Here is an 18,835-nt window from a genome sequence, read left to right on the forward strand (position 1 = left end):
AACAGCTAATTACAATTAGGGGACAAGAAAGCACAGAAGCCATGAGAGCACAGAAGAGGCATTCCCTCCAGGAAGTCTTCCCAGAGCACAGGTATTTGCACTGGGCCTGGGGTGACAAAATTTTAGCCCAGTACAGAAGGGAGAGAAGGACATTCCAGGCAGAAGGAACCACACGCACTAGACTCAGAAGCACGAAGGAGCAAGGTCACTTTAGTAAAACAAGATGAGGGAGGCAGGAAAGGCAGTCTTGAACTGGATGCTGTGAACTTTGCCTTGATCCTGGGAGCAGTGGGCAGCCCTTACAGGGTTTTCCAAGGGTAGGACAGGGCCCTATTGTCATGACAGTATCGAGGATGGATACGAGCTTGTTGCAATAACACAAGGAGAGACCGCAGTAAGAAGGATGATGACTGAGGTGGCAGGGATAAGAGAGAGGGGACAGATTTGAGAGATGTGTAGAAGGACAAATCCAGAGGACTTGGTGAGAGATTGGTTGTGAGGAGTGTGCAAAACAGGAGTGTTAGCCAGGAGCAGGTGTGGGAGCAGGGGAGGGGCGGCTGTAACAGACCCTTGCCAGGTCGTGTGGAGGTGACCAATTTTCCCCAGGCTGCTGGTTGAGCTCCCTGGAGTGTGCTAGGCAGGACATGTCTTCTCCAGGTCAGTGCAGAAAAAAACTCGTTTCAGAGCCTTCTTCAGCAGCTTCAACCACCAGGTGGACAGTTCCAGCTGCCCTTCTGCCCCCACCCCCCACCCCCTGCTCTGAACCCTGGTGTCCCAGAGGCCCCCTCTGCCCCCCACAAGGGGCAATCTGGGCAGCTGGAGTCTCTCCCTGCCAGGCCAGGCAAGCCAAATTTCTGTTTGGGGCTGTGTTTCCTTCTGGTTATGTGCTAGTCACAAAGTTGTGTCTGGGGCTGCTTGATTACCTAGCCTGGGCCGTATTAATAAGAAGTAGATTGTAGAGAAACCAAGGTAATGATTAATCTTAGAAAGGGGCTCTGGAGTCAGACCCCCTAACTGTGTTCAAACCATTCCTCTGCCCTAACTGGCTGGGTGTCTATGGGATCCTCGGATATTCCACGCCTCCCTCGAGCTCCTCTCCCTCGAGCTCCTCTTCTGTCCCACTCACCTCCTTTTCTCCCTCATGCACTCCAGGGCAAGACTCCCGCCCGTCCTCGCCCACACCCCCACCGGACCTGAACCTGGTGAGGAGTCCTGTCAGGCTCCTGAGAGAAGGGTGGGAGCCCACCTACCTCCCCAGCCCCTCCTTTCATCCTCAGCCCCCAACCTGATCCCCAGACAGGTGCCAGGCCGTCAGGGACCGGAGCGTGCCTGCCTGCCTCATCTGCAGACTGTACCTGACCCAGATCCGGACTTTGGGGCACCAGGGAAGCTGGAGTGACATTTGGCAAGGCCGCTGGGGCCCCAAAGTTGGTATCCATTTCTGCTCCTCTGGTTCCCTCTTCCAGTACTCCCCTCCGCCCCCAGACACCCCGACATTAGCTAGGAGCCAGAGGAGGGAGGTGTGGTGGGTGAAGGAGCCCGGAAAGGGGGCGGGGCCAGGCCCGAAGCTACAGGCAAACCCCACCCCTGGGCCCGGACAATCCGGACCCCCCACCTCCTCCGAGAAGGCCCCGGGGAACCAGAGTCCGGGCGGGGGGCAATCTCAGGCTGGCCGCCCCGCAGAGTCCAGCGTCCTGGGCCTGACCCGCGCCCCGCCGGGTGGAGTCACCCCTTGGCCCGGTAGGCTCCCCGACTCCGCACCCGCTTCCTCCCCGGGGCGGGGCCGGCGGCCACAAGCCAAGCGCCGTAAAATTTAAAGAGGTGAGAGAGACACTTCGCAGAAACCTCAGCAGTGCGGGGAAATGAAATAAGGCCTCCCTTCGGGGCGCCCGCCCCCGCCTGCGCCGCCCCGGCCCGAGGTCACCCCAGAGGGGTCCAGGTGCGGCCCCACGCTTAACACACCTCCCCGCCCTTCGCAGGGCTGGGGTGGAGACACGCTCCCCTCCTCCCAACCGCCCCCATCGTGGGAGAGTGAGGCCAGGCACCCGGGATCCGGGGAGCCTTCAGGGAGCAACCTGCAAGGGTTCCAGGCTAGGGCTGTCTGGTCACTGTCCCTCATCCCCGCCAAGGCCGAGGGAGCATCCCCTCCCCCACGTGGAAAAGCAAACCCAGAAAAGCCCCACTCCCCCAACTTGTCTTGATGTTGCCTTTCTCAGTGTCCGATGGCGCTTCTGGTTCCCGCCGGCCCCTCCCCGTCCAGACCCCATCTTTCCCCCTCCCCACACCCCATGATGGATGGAGCCTTCAGGGAGCCAGTGCGGGCGGGCTCGGTTCAGGCGGAAATGAAGAGGATAAGATCTGCGAGCCGAGCCGCCGTGACACTGTGATATCCGCCTCGCTCGCTGCGCTCCGGGTGATGGATGGGCGGAGCACCCCCACCCCGGGGCCCGGTACGCTGTGGGGCCGAGGGTCCCCGCCCCGGGGCGCCAGAACCCCGCCCCCCACGACGGAGCTCAAGCTAGTGCAAGAGCGCACACACGCACGCACACACACACACACACTCCATGGCGTACCTCCCAGAAACACCGCACTGCGGCCACACACGCAGCAGACTAACTCCCCCTTCCCAAACACTTAGCCCTCTACACATCTGGCCGTGCCCCAGGCACATATATGGGACTGTGCCCCTTCCCCTAACACACTCTCAGCAGACACTTCCCTGGCACACACACAAACAAGAATGCCCTTAGCGCAAATCACACCTTATCCATTTGCCCATCTGACTTCTCCTTGCCTGTGGACATACATCCCACATCCAGGCAGGCTGGACCTCCTTGCCCCCATTCCCGGTGTTTCTAGAGTCCCATGGACCACTCAGGAAGAGGGTGTGACCACTGTGAAACTCAGCCCTCTGCGGGGGTTTAGAACAGGGAACAGGACAACAGTTGCTACTTGTACTCGTCGTCTCACTGAGTGGGTCAGGCTTGGCATGGACAGCAGGCAGTACTAAGCCCTCTGTCTAAACAGGCCTCACCATCAGTGTTGCCATGGTTACCATCTTCTTAGGACTATCACACAGCAACATCATGGTTACTATGGTTGCAGGCACCTGCATCTCCCCCTTTTCTGCTTTGCTGCATTTACTTGCTGTCGCCAGTACCATTGATTCATTCACTCATTCCTGTATTCACTCATCCCCTCATTCTGCTCATCAACTAGGGATACAGAGAAGAGTAAATTAGTGCCCACCTTTGGGAGTACACAGTGGAATGGGGAAGATGAGAGGAAACCAACTAACGAGATTGTACATTCTGCAGAACCCTGAAGATCCATGAGGACTTGCTATATAGATGGTTTGATAGCAAGGACACTCAGGGAATACCATGCAGGGAGGGCAACAATAAGGGCGTGAAGCCACTGACAGCATTGTCGCCTCCACCAGCTGGTGCTCCCCCCTGTGCTTGGAGAGGAGAATACTCATCAGAGCTGGCAGTAAGGAGGGAGGGCCACTTGGCACCACACTCTGAAGAAGCGTCAGTGACCCAAGATTCCCTGTGGCTTGGATCTGGGAGTCGGTCAGACCTGAGCTTGAATCCTGACTTTGCCAACCCCTAGCTTAGGGACTCTGGACGAATCATTTCTGCCCCGTGTCCAGTACTTAGCAAGTCATTGTTTTCTACGATTGTTATTTTAAACCATGCAAAGAGGCTTTAGAGAATCACCAGCATTAACACTTTTGGCCTCTAGGGGAAGTTCAAGTTCCTCTCCTCACTATCCAACCTCCTAACGCCAACCCCAGAGGAACCAATGTGAGTGGTTCAGGCCAAGGGTATTACTTACTGAAGGATGAAGCCAGGAAGTGGGGCTTTCCTAGAAACCTGTCCACTTGTGCACGATCTTTCCTTTGTCCACAGACTGACTCTCAGAGGGAAGAAATCCCTCTTTTACCTAGTGAAAAAAGGCCCACTCACCTAGACCAGGGGATTCAACATGGTAGTTTGAATCCAAGGTCTTAGGTGACTTTCTTTATCTAGGGTTTCCCATCAGAACAAATAGGATGGATTTTTGGAAACGTGCATGCCTGAAAATTCTGACTCAGTAGGTCTTGGTTTGAGCCCTGAAAGAAGCTCATGCTGCTGCTTGGGCTGCTAAATCGCTTCAGTTGCGTCCGACTCTGTGCGACCCCATAGACGGCAGCCCACCAGGCTCCGCAGTCCCTGGGATTCTCCAGGCAAGAACACTGGAGTGGGTTGCCATTTCCTTCTCCAATGCGTGAAAGTGAAAAGTGAAAGTGAAGTCGCTCAATCATGTCCGACTCTTGGCAACCCCATAGACTGCAGCCTACCGGGCTCCTCCGTCCATGGGATTTTCCAGGCAAGAATACTGGAGTGGGTTGCCATTGCCTTCTCCAGAAAGAAGCTCATAGAGGGTTATAATCTGTACCCTGGTTAATTTCCCATATACCTTGGCTGCTTATGCCCTTAGGACCAATACTCAGTGGGTATCTTTGGTTCTGTCTGTGCAGCTCCCCTCTCTTCTCAAGGATACTACCTCCATCCCCAGCCCCGTACTAAATACATGGCTTATAACAAGATCTGCCATATTCTACCATGATGCAACTGATTGATCCAGAAGTGGGCAGCTGACTCAGGATACACCAATTAGACTCCTTCCCCGGGATTCTAAACAATTATTTTATTAAATTTTAAAATATAAAATATTTCATACATATGAAAGAATAGAATAATATAATGACAACCTTATGCTCATCATGAAGCAATCATGAAGATTTTGCTGTTGGACTTCCCTGGTGGTCCAGTGGTAAAGAATTCGCCTGCCAGTGCAGGGGACACAGGTTTGATCTGTAGTCGGAGAAGATTCCACACGCCCGCCACGGGGCAACTAAGCTTGTGCGCCTCAACAAGAGAAGCCACAGCAATGAGAAGCCCCCACACTGCAACTAGAGAGCAGTCCCCACTTGCTGCAACTAGAGAAAGTTCACATGCTGCAAGGAAGACCCAGCGCAGCCAAAAATAATTAATTAATTTAAAAAAGATTTTTTCATAGTATTACTTCTATCTGATTTTGCCCTCCTCTTGATCCATTTTCATTACTTTCTTCACTACTACTAACCTATAGGTAACTATTATTATAAATTGGTGTGTATCCTGCCAGCCACATTTTTATACTTTTTACTATAGAGGTATCCATTAAAATACAGTGTTATATATTTTTAATATTTAAATAAGTTGTCACATACCATTATGTACATATTTACATAAATGGAAGCATTCTCAACTTGTTTCCATTCAACATTATGTTCTGAGATTTGTTCATGTTGATACATGTAGCCTGGGTCCGTTCATTTTACCTGAGGAAGAGTAACCTGTTGTATGAAAACACCGTAATTTATTTCCTCCACTAGTAGACATACAGTGGTCCATATGTACAGCAGTGCGTATTTCTTATGCAACGAGCGTACTTGTGAATATCTCTTTGTGTATAAGAACAAAACATCTCTGATTAATATACCAGGGAGTGGCATCGCTGGCTCCTGAGGTATGTAGATTGCCAATTTGTGTTTTCAAATTACTCTCCAAAGTCATTGCATTAATTTGCCCTCCCACCAGCAGTGTACAAGTCTTTCCCCCACATCTTTATTAATACATACTTGATACTACCAGACTTTTAAATGTTTGCCCATTTGATGGACATGATACGGTATCTTAATGATCTTTTTGGTGTGTTTCCCCAATTATGAACGAAGTTGAGCATCTTTTTCTTTTTTATGGGGAATTCCATTTTCTCCTTTGTATACTAGCTGTCCGTGTCCTTTGTCTGCTTTTCTTTTGGTTGTTTATTTTTATCTTATGGAATTGAAGAAGTTATTTTATGTAATCTGAATATGAATCCTTTATAGCTTTTTAATTTTGAAAGTGTTTTCTCCCACTTTGTGGTTTTTAAATACTTTAAATTTAGGATGTCTTTGTATACGGTGGTTTTGGCACAGGAACAGGCAAAACAATGGAGCAGAAAAGACAAATTAATCCCTCTCTTCCTTCATGGTTGGTTCTTCTCCTCTCTCTCTCCCATGTTTAAGAAATCTTTCCTAAACAACACCATTAGATATTCTCTAAGACTTAACAGTTATTTTAGTTTGCTTTTTTACATTTACCCTTCAGGTCACCTAGATTTTTACATATGACCTTACATCAACCCTGAATATTCACTGGAAGGACTGATGCTGAAGCTGAAGCTACAGTACTTTGGCCACCTCATGTGAAAAGCCTACTCATTGGAAAAGACCCTGATGCTGGGAAAGATTGAGGGCAGTAGGAGAAGGGGACGACAGAGGGTGAGATGGTTAGATGGCGTCACTGATCCAATAGACATGAGTTTGAGCAAACTCTGGGAGACAGTGAAGGATAGGGAAGCCTGGGTTGCTGCAGTTCATGGGGTTGCAAAGAGTTGGACAGGACTTAGCAACTGAACAACAATGTATTTATTAATATTCATATATTATTTTCTTTTGGCTTCCATATAAATGGCCAGTTGTTCAAGCACCCTATGCTACATGGTTCCCTATTTCCTCACTGGTTTGTAAAGTGAGCACTCTCATATACAGACTTCTTACACACTTGTAGGTCAGTTTCTGGGTTCTGCTTTCTGTTCTATTGATCTATTCATTTATCCCTGTGCCACTACAGTTCTGATGATTATATCTGTATAAGAAATCTTGATATATGGCAGATGTGACAAAGACTGGCTCACTCTTTGCCACAACTCTTTTTTCTTATTTCTTGTGACCACAGCTGGGCTCTATCTCACAGTTACCCTTTTAAAAGGCCCTCTTGCAAGTAGGTAGGTGAATTCTGGCCAGTGATGTGAGTGGAAACAATATATACCGTTTCTATTACTACTTATAAAACCGCCCATGCATGATCCTTCATTTGCTCTTTCCCCTCCTGCCAACATATATAGTTTGATGCAAACATATATGATAACCTTGAAAAATGAAAGTCAAATGGAAGATGCCTGGTTTACAAATTGCTGCTTGAAGTAGAGCTGCCCACTGATCAGGAATATCTGATTTGGGTTTCAAACAAGCCAGAAATAAAGTTTTATCATATTTGAGCCTTAAATATGTTGAGATTTGTTTCACTAGCTACTGTCATTCTAGTAAATGTGGCTAAGTCTAGTCAAGGCTATGGTTTTTCCGGTGGTCATGTATGGATGTGAGAGTTGGACTGTGAAGAAAGCTGAGCACCAAAGAGTTGATTCTTTTGAACTGTGGTGTTGGAGAAGTCTCTTGAGAGTCCCTTGGACTGAAAGGAGATCCAACCAGTCCATTCTAAAGGAGATCAGCCCTGGGTGTTCTTTGGAAGGAATGATGCTAAAGCTGAAACTCCAGTACTTTGGCCACCTCATGCGAAGAGTTGACTCATTGGAAAAGACTCGATGCTGGGAGGGATTGGGGGCAGGAGGAAAAGGGGATGACAGAGGATGAGATGGCTGGATGGCATCACCGACTCCATGGACGTGAGTTTGAGTGAACTCCGGGAGTTGGTGATGGACAGGGAGGCCTGGTGTGCTGCGATTCATGGAATCGCAGAGTTGGACACGACTGAGCAACTGAACTGAACTGAACTGAAGTATCTCTTTGTCCCCTTGTTCTTCCTCCTCAATGTTGTTTTGAATATTTTTGGCCCTTATCCTCATAGGAATTTTAAGATCAGTTTACCAAGTTCCTTTTAAAAACCTTGCTGTGTATTAAATTCCATTTAATTTCTTTTTCTTTTCCTTTTTCTTTAAATTGACGTATAGTTGATTTACCATGTTGTGTGGAATTCCATTTCATTTCTATATTAATTTGTAGAGGCTTCCTATCTTTAAAATACAGAGTTTTTCCATTCATAAACATAATCTACATGTTTAAATATTTTTTAGTAGATGTTACCAGATTTTATTCCCTTCTCCAAGGGATCTTCTCAACCCAGGGATCAAACCCAAATCTCCTGCACTGCAGGCAGATTCTTTACCATCTGAGCCACCAGGGAAGCCCCAGATTTTATTATATCAATAAAAATGTACAATTTATGTTATACATAGGTCTTATATATATTCTATTATTTTTAATCATAGTTACCTTTATTTTTGTTACCATTGTGAATAAAATCTTTATCCTTTTCACATTCTGTGTCCTAATTGGTTGCTACCACTGTACAGGAATCCCAATGGTTTTTGTATATTTGTCTTGTATCTGACAACCTTGCCAAATTATCTTATTAGTTCTGATAATGTATCTATTTTAAATATACAATATATAAAAGATGGTTCCACTTGCTGTTTTTTATTCCCTCGGCCTGGAACTCCCTTATCCCACTAAGTTCACTCTTTCACAACCTCAGGTTTTGTTCAAGTAACTAACCAGTCAGGCCTTCCCTGATCCCTGCGTAAAGTAGCACATACACAGCACTCTTCCTCCCCCTTTTTTCTTTTTAGAACTGACATATTATAAATTGGTTTGTTTTTGCCTGCATCCTCCACTAGAATGTACGCTTTATAAGAGTAGAAACTGTTTTGCTTATTTCTGTATCCCCCACTGGGCTCAATGGAGTTTTCTTACACAAGTGTCAAATTTATTCCCTTTTCCCCCATCCCTATTCCCCGTATTTCTTTCCTGATTTTTTTCAGAGGCTTTATTTTTAAGAGAAGTTTTAGGTTTACAACAAAATTGGGAGGAAAGTACAGATTTCCCATATACTCCTTGCCCCTACACATTACCAACATCAGTCACCAGAATGACATTATTTTTTAAACAGGGATGAGCCTACATTGATGTGTCAAAATCACCCCAAGTCTAGAGTGTAGGTTTCATTTTTGGTGTTGGGTTATAGTCTTAGGGTTCATTTTTGGTGTTGTATAGTCTATGGATTTGGGCAAAAGTACAATGACTATGTCCATAAATATCATGCAGAGTATTTTCACTGCCTTAAAATACCTCTGCCCCTCTTTACCCCTGACAACTGCCGATCTTTCTACTGTCTCCATAGTTTTGCCTTTTCCCAGAATATCCTATAGTTAGAATCATACAGTATGTAGCCCTTCAGATTGGCTTCTTTCACCTAGGAAAATATGCACTTAACGTTCTTCTGTATCTTTTTTTTTTTTTTTTTTTTCTGGTCATGCTGTGCAGCTTGCAGGATCTTAGTTCCTCCACCAGGGATTGAGCTGGGCCACAGCAGTAAAAGCACCATTAGACCACAAGGGAACTCCCCCCTCTTTGTCTTTTTATAGTTTGATAGCTCATTTCTTTTTAGCACTTAATAATATTCCATTGTCTGAATGTACCACAATTTATCTATTCACCCACTGAAGGACATCATGGTTGCTTCCAGGTCTTGGAAATCATGAATAAAAATGCTATGAACATCCATCTACAGATTTTTGTGTGGACTTAAGTTTTTAACTCCTTTCAGTAAATACCAAGGACTGTGACGCTGGTCATACGGCAAGAGTACATTTAGTTCTATAAGAAACAACCAATTTCCTTCCAAAGTAGCTGTACCATTTTGCATGCCCACCAGCAATGAATAGAAGTTCCTATTGCTCTACCTCCTCTCCAGCATTTGATGTTATCAGTGCTCTGACTTTTCACTTTCACGCATTGGAGAAGGAAATGGCAACCCACTCCAGTGTTCTTGCCTGGAGAATCCCAGGGACGGCGGAGCCTGGTGGGCTGCCATCTATGCGGTCGCATAGAGTCGGACACGACTGAAGCGACTTAGCAGCAGCAGCAGTTCAGTTCAGTTCAGTTCAGTCGCTCAGTCGTGTCTGACTCTGTGACCCCATGAATCTCAGCACGCCAGGCCTCCTTGTCCATCACCAACTCCCGGAGTTCACTCAAATTCATGTCCATCGAGTCGGTGATGCCATCCAGCCATCTCATCCTCTGTTGTCCCCTTCTCCTCCTGCCCCCAATCCCTCCCAGCATCAGGGTCTTTTCAAATGAGTCAACTCTTTGCATCAGGTGGCCAAAGGATTGGAGTTTCAGCTTCAACATCAGTCCTTCCAATGAACACCCAGGACTGATCTCCTTTAGGATGGACTGGTTGGATCTCCTTGCAGTCCAAGGGACTTTCAAGAGTCTTCTCCGACACCACAGTTCAAAAGCATCAACTCTTCGGTGCTCAGCTTTCTTCACAGTCCAACTCTCACATCCATACATGACCACTGGAAAAACCATAGCCTTGACTAGACAGACCTTTGTTGGCAAGGTAATATCTCTGCTTTTCAATATGCTGTCTAGGTTGGTCATAACTTTCCTTCCAAGGAGTAAGTGTCTTTTAGTTTCATGGCTGCAATCACCATCTGCAGTGATTTTGGAGCCCAGAAAAATAAAATCTGACACTGTTTCCACTGTGTTCCTATCTATTTCCCATGAAGCGATGGGACCAGATGCCATGATCTTAGTTTTCTGAATTTCTAATAAATAAGATATATGGCTCAATTTTTAATCCAGTCTGAAAAACTTCATCTTTTAATGGGTGAATTTAATTTATTTACATTTATTGTGATTATTATTTTGTTTGAAATTATTTATAACATCTATTTTGAGATTGTGTATCTCGTCACTGTTTTTCTTTGCCCCTTCCTTCTTTCCAACCTTCCACTGAATTATTAATTTTCCCTTTTCCATTTTATTGGCTCACAACTTGCATATTCTGTTTATCTTATCTGAGTAGTTGCCCTTACATCTTAACATAAATAACTGATGTGACAAGGTCAAGAATAATTAAATCTCTATCATTTTCCATAATTATATAAGAACTAAGATGTTTAATTTACATATCAGCCCATCATCTATTTTTTTAATGCCTAGTATTTAGTATTATTTTTAATACTCCCATTAGGTAGGTAGTTGTGTTTTACAGCTGATGCTTAGAATATTTTATCAAATCTAAGATGTCATCAATTGTAAGAAACACTATTATTTTATGTATTTCTAAGAAAAAAGAGAGGTGACATCAGCAAAATTGACAATGTAAGGGCCTCCATAAAAGTAATGAAAACACTGGCAAAAATTGTTAGAAACGACTTTTTCAGAACTCTGGAAATTAACCAAAGGTTTGTAGAAATCTGGAGAGCATTTATTATTATTTTTTAAAAACTAATAGCTGGATATCAGTAAGAACAGCAAACTTTATGGCATTTTAACTTTCACTATTCTCATCTCTCCTTCTCTTGCTCTGCAGTTGCCCTCCCACTGCAATTACAGTAAAACTCAGCAGCCTGGCAGCTACTGGGTGGGGTAGAATGGGTTGGCGCCACTTCAAAGTCCCATTCCCAATGTAAACTCAAATTACTAAAATCAGAAATTGAAGAGGAAAGAGTACTAATGACCTTATAGAAATAAGAAAATATTATAAGGGAACACTATGAACAATTGATCTAAATGAAATGAACAAATTCCTAAAAAGACACAGAATACTGAAATGGGCTTTTTAAAAAATGTTGAATATCTGAATAGACCTTGTAGCAAGAGACTGAATTAGTAATCAAATCTTTTGGCAAAGAAAAACCTAAGGTCAGATGGCCTCATTGGTGAATTCTACCAAATGTTTAAAGAATGAACACAAATCCTTCACAAACTCACCCAAAACATGAAAGATGAGGAAACACTTCCCATTCATTCTATTAAAACCAGTATTATCTTGAGTCCAAATACAGACAGGAAAATCTATTGACCAGTATCCCTTATGAACACACATATAAAAGTCCCTAATAAAATACTAGGAAATCAAATTTATCAACTTAAAAAGGATTATGGGACTTCCCTGGTGGTACAGTGGATAAGAATCTGCCTGCCAATGCAGGGGATACAGGTTCAATTCCTGGTCCAGAAAGATTCCACATGCTGTGGAGCAACTGAAGCCCATGTGCCATAACTACAGAGTCTGTGCACCCTAGAGCCTGAGTACCCTAGAGCCCACCTGCTGCAACTACTAAGCCCACGAGCTAAAGCTACTGAAGCCCCTGTGCCTAAAGCCTGTGCTCTGCTGCACAAGAAGCCACCACAATGAGAAGCCCGCGCATCACAACAAAGAGTAGCCCTGGCTCACTGCAACTTGCAGCAACCAAGACCCAGTACAACCAAAAATAAATAAATAAATGCTTTTTTAAAAAAAGGATTAGATGCCATGACCATGTCAGATTTATTGCGGGAATGCAAGGTTGGTTCAACATATGAAAATCAATCAATGTAATGAGTGAGTGAGTGAAGTGAGTGAAGTCACTCAGTCGTGTCCGACACTTTGTGACCCCATGAACTGTGGCCTACCAGGCTCCTCTGTCCATTGGATTCTTCAGGCAAGAATACTGGAGTGGGTTACCATTTCCTTCTCCAGGGGATCTTCCCGACCCAGGGATCAAACCTGGGTCTCTTGCATTGGAAGCAGACGCTTTAACTTCTGAGCCACCAGGGAAGCCCCAATCAATGTAATACAGCATATTAATGGAATAAAAGCCAATGATCATTTCAATGGTTATTGGACTATTTAGATAGTGGTGAGAGAAACCAACCCCATTTCTGCTCTTTTATTCCAAGACCTTGAATCCTGTTTATAAATGATACCACACATTGGTCACAATGATTCAGTGCATATACCACAACCTGAAAGATTCTGCCTTGAGTCTGCAAGCATTACACTCATCTGGTGTCATAATTGAGTTTTCAAAAGGTCATTTCATTGTTTTATCAAGCCAGCTGCTACAGAGTAGTGGAGAACATGATAAGATCAGTGGATACCATAAGTCATAAGCCTGTTGCCACTTAATTTGCTATAAAATGAGTTATCTGGTCAGAAGCAATGCTGTGGAGTATACCATGACAGTAAATAAAGCACTAATGGTAAAAGAAGCATTGTAAGAGGGAAGGCAAATCCACAACTGGAGTGTCTGCTCTAGTGAGGATTAGGTGCTGTCCCTTCCATGTTGGAAGTGGTCCACAGTAAACAACCTATCACCACGTAGCTGGCTGGTTGATTGAGGTGTCCCTAGGACTGAAATTAATGAGCAGCCTTCTATGGTCTTATTTGATTTGTATAAACCAAAAGCTCCAACATTACACGCCTTCCATCATGATCCAACAACATTTGTTTCCATTTCTACACTGATACAAGTTGAAGACATCTTGCAAATCTTTGGTATATAATGTTGGGTTTCCCTGGTGGCTCAGTGCTAAAGAATCTGCCTGCCAATTCAGGAGATTCAGGAGTTTCAGGTTCAATGCCTGGTTTGGGAAGATCAGCTGGAGTAGGAAATGGAATCCCATTCCAGTATTTTTGCCAGGAAAATTCCACAGACAAGGAACTGATGCGCTACAGTCCATGGGGTCACAAAGAGTCAGATGCAACTGACCCCTCTGAAGCTTGCCATGTTTTGAGTCTGGTAAAAGATCTAGAAGCAATGTGGTTGGGGAGGCAAGTCTTAAGGAAGATCACCTTTCCCCAGCAAGAATATCACCTCAAGAGAGGCCATTAGAGTTTTTCCAAGTACCAGGAAAGTAACCTCCTCAGAAGGGGAGGATGGGATGTTCCCACTGGGAAAAGGGTGGGTAAGTGTTGGGAAGTCACAATTCTCAGGTTCATCAGATTATGCCCAGTCTCTCCATTCCGGTTTCTAGGGTCCCACACCATCTCAATCAAAGCCCTCTAATAAGAGAACTTCCAGGGTGTGTATTTAGTTGACATTATCCTTCAGTCATCCACATGAATAGCCTTTGGGTTTGGTTTTCAGAAATCCCAACCTGCAGCTCTAGGAGATAAAGAGTTTCTTTCAGGATAGACACAAATGCTTTCTGGATCTTGACCCAGATCTTGATTTGGGAATTAAAAGTCCTAGGCGCATCACCCTTTTCCTCCAAATCTTCCCAACCACAGTCCTTATATTCTTATACCCACCCCACAGTCTTTATACCCTTTATTGCCACTGAAATGTTGCATGGGTAGCTATTTGGTCAGTCTCGGGTTCTATAGGCTTTGACTCCAGGGGTCTAAAGGTGATAATTTAATAACAGCTTCACCAGTATATGCTATGGACCACTGATGTCCCCTTTACTTTTGAAAACAGAGTCTTTAATGCCTCTAAATCTACTCAGAGAACCAATGTCAGATTCCCATCCTTACATTTCTGGTCCCCTGAAAGCATCGCCACTACTAATAACTGTATCGGTCAGGGCTGAGTCAGGGAGGCAAAGCCCACTGTGAGTGTTATAGGATATGAATTTATTATAGGGATTAGGCCTGACACAATTGTGGATGGAGCTAGGGAAGTGCAAGTCCAGAGGGGGAATTAGAAGGTCAGAGGCAAAGTCACTAAACAATATGCCTGAAGCTTTGACTTGGGTGGAATCTAGGAGGCCAAGCATATGGAACCCCTGAAGTGGGAATACAAAGTAGGGCTTGTAGGAGGTCTGTTGCCTCTGGGTAGCTACCTTCCCTATGAGCCCATTGCTAAGTATCTCATGTTGCTATTACTGCTCTTGGTGAACAGGAAGAAACACAGGTTGTGGAACAGAGAAGAAGGACAGATTGAGACCCAATGGATACTTTAGCATCTGTCTGTCACCATTTTTAACCACAAAGACCATCAGAGAATAATGGCAGTGACTGCACCTTCCCTTCACTTCCCAACTCTTCTTTTAGTCAACTCTACCCTGGAAGGAGATTTTAGGAGAGGTATTCATAGCTTAACCAAGCAAACGATAGAATTTTCCAATGCAGGGAATATAATGGCTCTACAGCTTATAAATATGCAAGTTATCATTGAGACCGATTTGCTGCCAAATCTCCAAAAGGCATGAAAAGAAAATCTGATTGGCTCAGCTTGGGTCATATATCCATACCTGGTCCAATGGCTATGCCCAAGGTCATAAGTCATGCAGTAAAACACAGGCTGGGTGCCCTCCCCTGGGTCTCAAGAGGCAATTCTCAGGTAAAGGGGTTAATGCATAGCTTAGGCACAAACTCCCTCAATTGGTACTGTGTAAAATTGAGAACACTGGAGAGTTGTTCTCCAACAACAAGTGTCAGGAACCAAAGAGAAAAATTAAAATGCCTGTCATCCACTCAGACGATCTTCACCATGTGCCAGACACTGTATTAGGTTTGGGAACTAGTGCCATATCAGCTCTTCCGGTGCTTACAGATTAGAAGATCTTACATGGTTGGGGTCTGCCAACCCATGGGAGAAAGGATTGGAAAAGAAAGGGAGGCTGGTGATGCCCAAGGGAAAAGTAGCCTTTTTTTTTTTTTGATGGTAAAGTAGACTTTATTCAAGGAAATTACTACAATGGAGTGGTAGGGGGACAAAATTTGCCATGCCACAATATGTCTTTGATATGTAGATTATTTCCAGCTGAAAACAATCAAGGCCCAGAAGACTCAGAAAGAAACTGGCCTCCCCCTAAATGCCTAAAAGGATTGAGATAGAGGAGTTCTTCCTGGAACAGAGCTACCACCAGATGTCTGCATTCTGTCCTGTATTGCTCTGCTCCCCCAAAATCTAGTATTATATTAACAGAGCATCTGGTTTTTCCAGTAGTCATGTACGGATGTGAGAGCTAGACCATAAAGAAGGCTGAGCGCTGAAGAAAGACTCTTGAGAGTCTCTTGGACTGCAAGGAGATCAAACCAGTCAATCCTAAAGGAAATTAACCCTGAATATTCGTTGCAAGGACTGATGCTGAAGCTCCAATACTCTGGCCACCTGATGCAAAGAGCTGACTCATTAGAAAAAAAAACCCTGATTCTGGGAAAGATTGAATGCAGAAGAAGGGGACGACAGAGGACTAGATGGTTGGATGACATCCCCAACTCAATGGACAGGACATGAGTTTGAGCAAACCCCAGGCGGGGGTCAGGCAAGCCTGGCGTGCTGCAGTCTATGGGTCGGACACAACTGAAGAACATTACAGTGAATTCTACCTCACAATCAAAGAAGTACTTCTACCTGCGGAAAACACCCTGGATTACAAACAAAAGGACTGTCAGGCCACTAGTCTCATAAGAACAGCAGGCCCAAATGGGGCCTGATGGTAACCCTCTTTCAAACCTCCTCCTCAACGTGGGGACCCACAGCCCCAGGAGGGCGGTCTGGTGGGTAAGGGAAGGCCTAACCAGCAGACCAGGAGGGCCCGGGCCTGAGGGCAGGTGCCCCAGCTATGACTGAGCAGTAGGGACTGCAGGACTCAGCGTTCAAGCTACCCTGGAATGGTCCCCGGATTCAGGCCTCGTAGGACCAGACTGGGCCACGACCAGGGACTTCTGGAGGCCATGCTGCGACGCCAAGACCCATCCCGCTTCCAAACAGTTACCCATTTCTCTGGAGTCACAGCTCCCCAATGCCTTGGCTTCACCATCCCCATCTGGGCCTGCGAGGAGGCTGAGGAGAGTCACCTGGGAAGCTGCGGCCCCCAGAGGTCCTGGGTGTCTTCTGGGCTCAGGGGATAGGGTGGCGGGGGCGGGGGCAGGGACAGGGGTGCCGCAGGGGAGAGTAGGGTACAAGGGATCAGACTCCAACGACAGTCCTCGCTGGGCAGCAGGAGCGCCCTGCAGGTGCCAGGGCAGCTCCAAAGAGACGGCCTGTTAGGCTCCGGTGGCACTGGGACAAGCAGCTTTTCAACTCCACAGACCCTGCGATTGCCAGTAGCTTGCTGAGCCTCACTCGGCACCACACACCCACCATCACGGGATCCCCTCAGAAAAGATCTCCTAGATGTCAGCCACCACGCTAGGGGATGGTTCTGTGTTCTTTTAGGTGATGGTCAGTCAGGCACCGCCACAAGAGAGGACATGTGAGCGGCTCAGGAAAACAGTATATTTACTGAGCGCTGAAAAATTGATGCTTTTGAACCATGGTGTTGAACTCTTGAGGGTCCCTTGGACTGCAAGGAGATCCAACCAGTCCTAAAGGAAATCAGTCCTGAATATTCATTGGAAGGACTAATGCTGAAGCTGAAACTCCAGTACTTTGGCCACCTGATGCGAAGAACAGACTCATTTGAAAAGACCCTGAGCTGGGAAAGATTGAAGGCATGATGAGACAGGGACGACAAAGGATGAGATGGCTGGATGGCATCACCGACTCAATGGACATGAGTTTGAGCAAGCTCCAGGAATTGGTGATGGACTAGGAGGCCTGGCGTGCTGCAGTCCATGGGATCGCAAAGAATCGGCAGGACTGAGCAACCGAACTGAACTGAGAAATGAAGTAACTATAGGCCAAGATTATATCACATTAGAGGAGTGCCCAGGGAGGTCAGTACAAGTGAGGACTCGGGGCCAGTGCCTTATCCAGGATGTGATGGGGGTAGGGGGGGCATAGACAAGAAATAGCACAAGGGGATTTCATTGGTGCGTTTGAATGTTGCATGCGTTTTCATTGGTGCATTCATTACGTGCATTCCATTGGTGTGTCTGAAGGTCCGCAGGGAAGGAGAACTTCTAAGGCCAGCCAAGCTCATCTCGCTGGCGTATCTGGTCAATTGTGATCGCCTAAGCTGGTGCTCACAGCGTGTTTGTGGGGGACGTTGAGGCAGCAGGGGAAAAAGGGAGGGAAATATGAAGTTTTCAAATTTACAAGACCGAGCTGGAGATAGTCTGGGAGAATGCAAGAGGGCGATTCGGAGAGGACTGAACCAGTATACTGGTTTGAGCTCAGCGAACCGCCCCTAAGGTCTTCTTTTTTCCCTCCCTCCCTCCTTTCCTTCCACTTTTCCATTTTTCTTTCCTTCCTTCCTCTCTGCTCCCCTTGCAAGGAGAGATGCGACACCCTGGGCAGTCTGTTGCTCAGTGGTTAGCCGTTTATATATTACTGGTCACATATTTTACACTCGGCAGCATGAAAAAAGGGCATAAAACTGCAATTAAATGTCTGAACTGTTGCTATTTTGGAAATTAAAACAGCCTACATTATCCTCAGTGCAACTCCGATTACTGACTCAGAGCTGAGGAGCAGTTATTCCCACCACTTTAACCGACTTCTTTCCCATAAAAATCCGTTGTTAATGGGTCCCCGGGGACCTCTGAAAATAACAAGATCTGTAATAAAGAAATTAATAACATGCAGAGCAGGCCACAGCTAAAAAGCTTTTTAGAATACATTAATGGTTCTGTTCTGAATGAGGAATACTTGAACCAAATACCTCCGCCTTTGATTTCTAGTTGGTACTGAGGGGCGGGGCGGGGGGAGGGGGGGCGTGGGGGGGGCGTGGGGGGTGTCCTAGCAGCAGATGGGGGAGGATCGTTCCTCCCTGAAGACAGCAGAGCATCCTCAATCCCCAAAGTTTGCCTCGGCCTTTCTGCTTGCTCCTGTCTTCCCTCTGCCTCTCTCTCTGGTCCCATCCTATCATTTCTCTGTCAGTTTCTGTCTCCATCTGTTGGGCCCTTTCTCATTTTTACTTTCTCCTTCTCCCCTTTCTTTCTTCCGGATGGTTCTCGCTGTCCCCTCCCTCCCTCCCGGTTCCCTCCTTCTCTGCTCTCTCTCTCTCTTTTGCTCACTTTGTATCCTTTTATGTCTCTCTCTGTTGCTGTTTCTGAGTTCTGGGCCTCTGTTTCTCATTGCCTTTCCCTTTCTTTTTTTTCCCTCTCTGCATCTCATACTTTATTCCTTCCTCAATTTCTCCAATTAAATGCTCTTCTTCTTTCTACACTTCTGTCTTCCTTCCTTTCTCTCTCAGTCCCTTTCCTTCCCCATCTTGGTCTCCCCCTCCTGCTTCTCTTGGTTCCCATTTCTACCTGGCTTTGCTGTCTTCTTCCTCCATTCCCCTAGACCT

Source organism: Bubalus kerabau, chromosome 11 (assembly GCF_029407905.1).
Source record: "Bubalus kerabau isolate K-KA32 ecotype Philippines breed swamp buffalo chromosome 11, PCC_UOA_SB_1v2, whole genome shotgun sequence".
NCBI classification, from domain to species: Eukaryota; Metazoa; Chordata; class Mammalia; order Artiodactyla; family Bovidae; genus Bubalus; species Bubalus kerabau.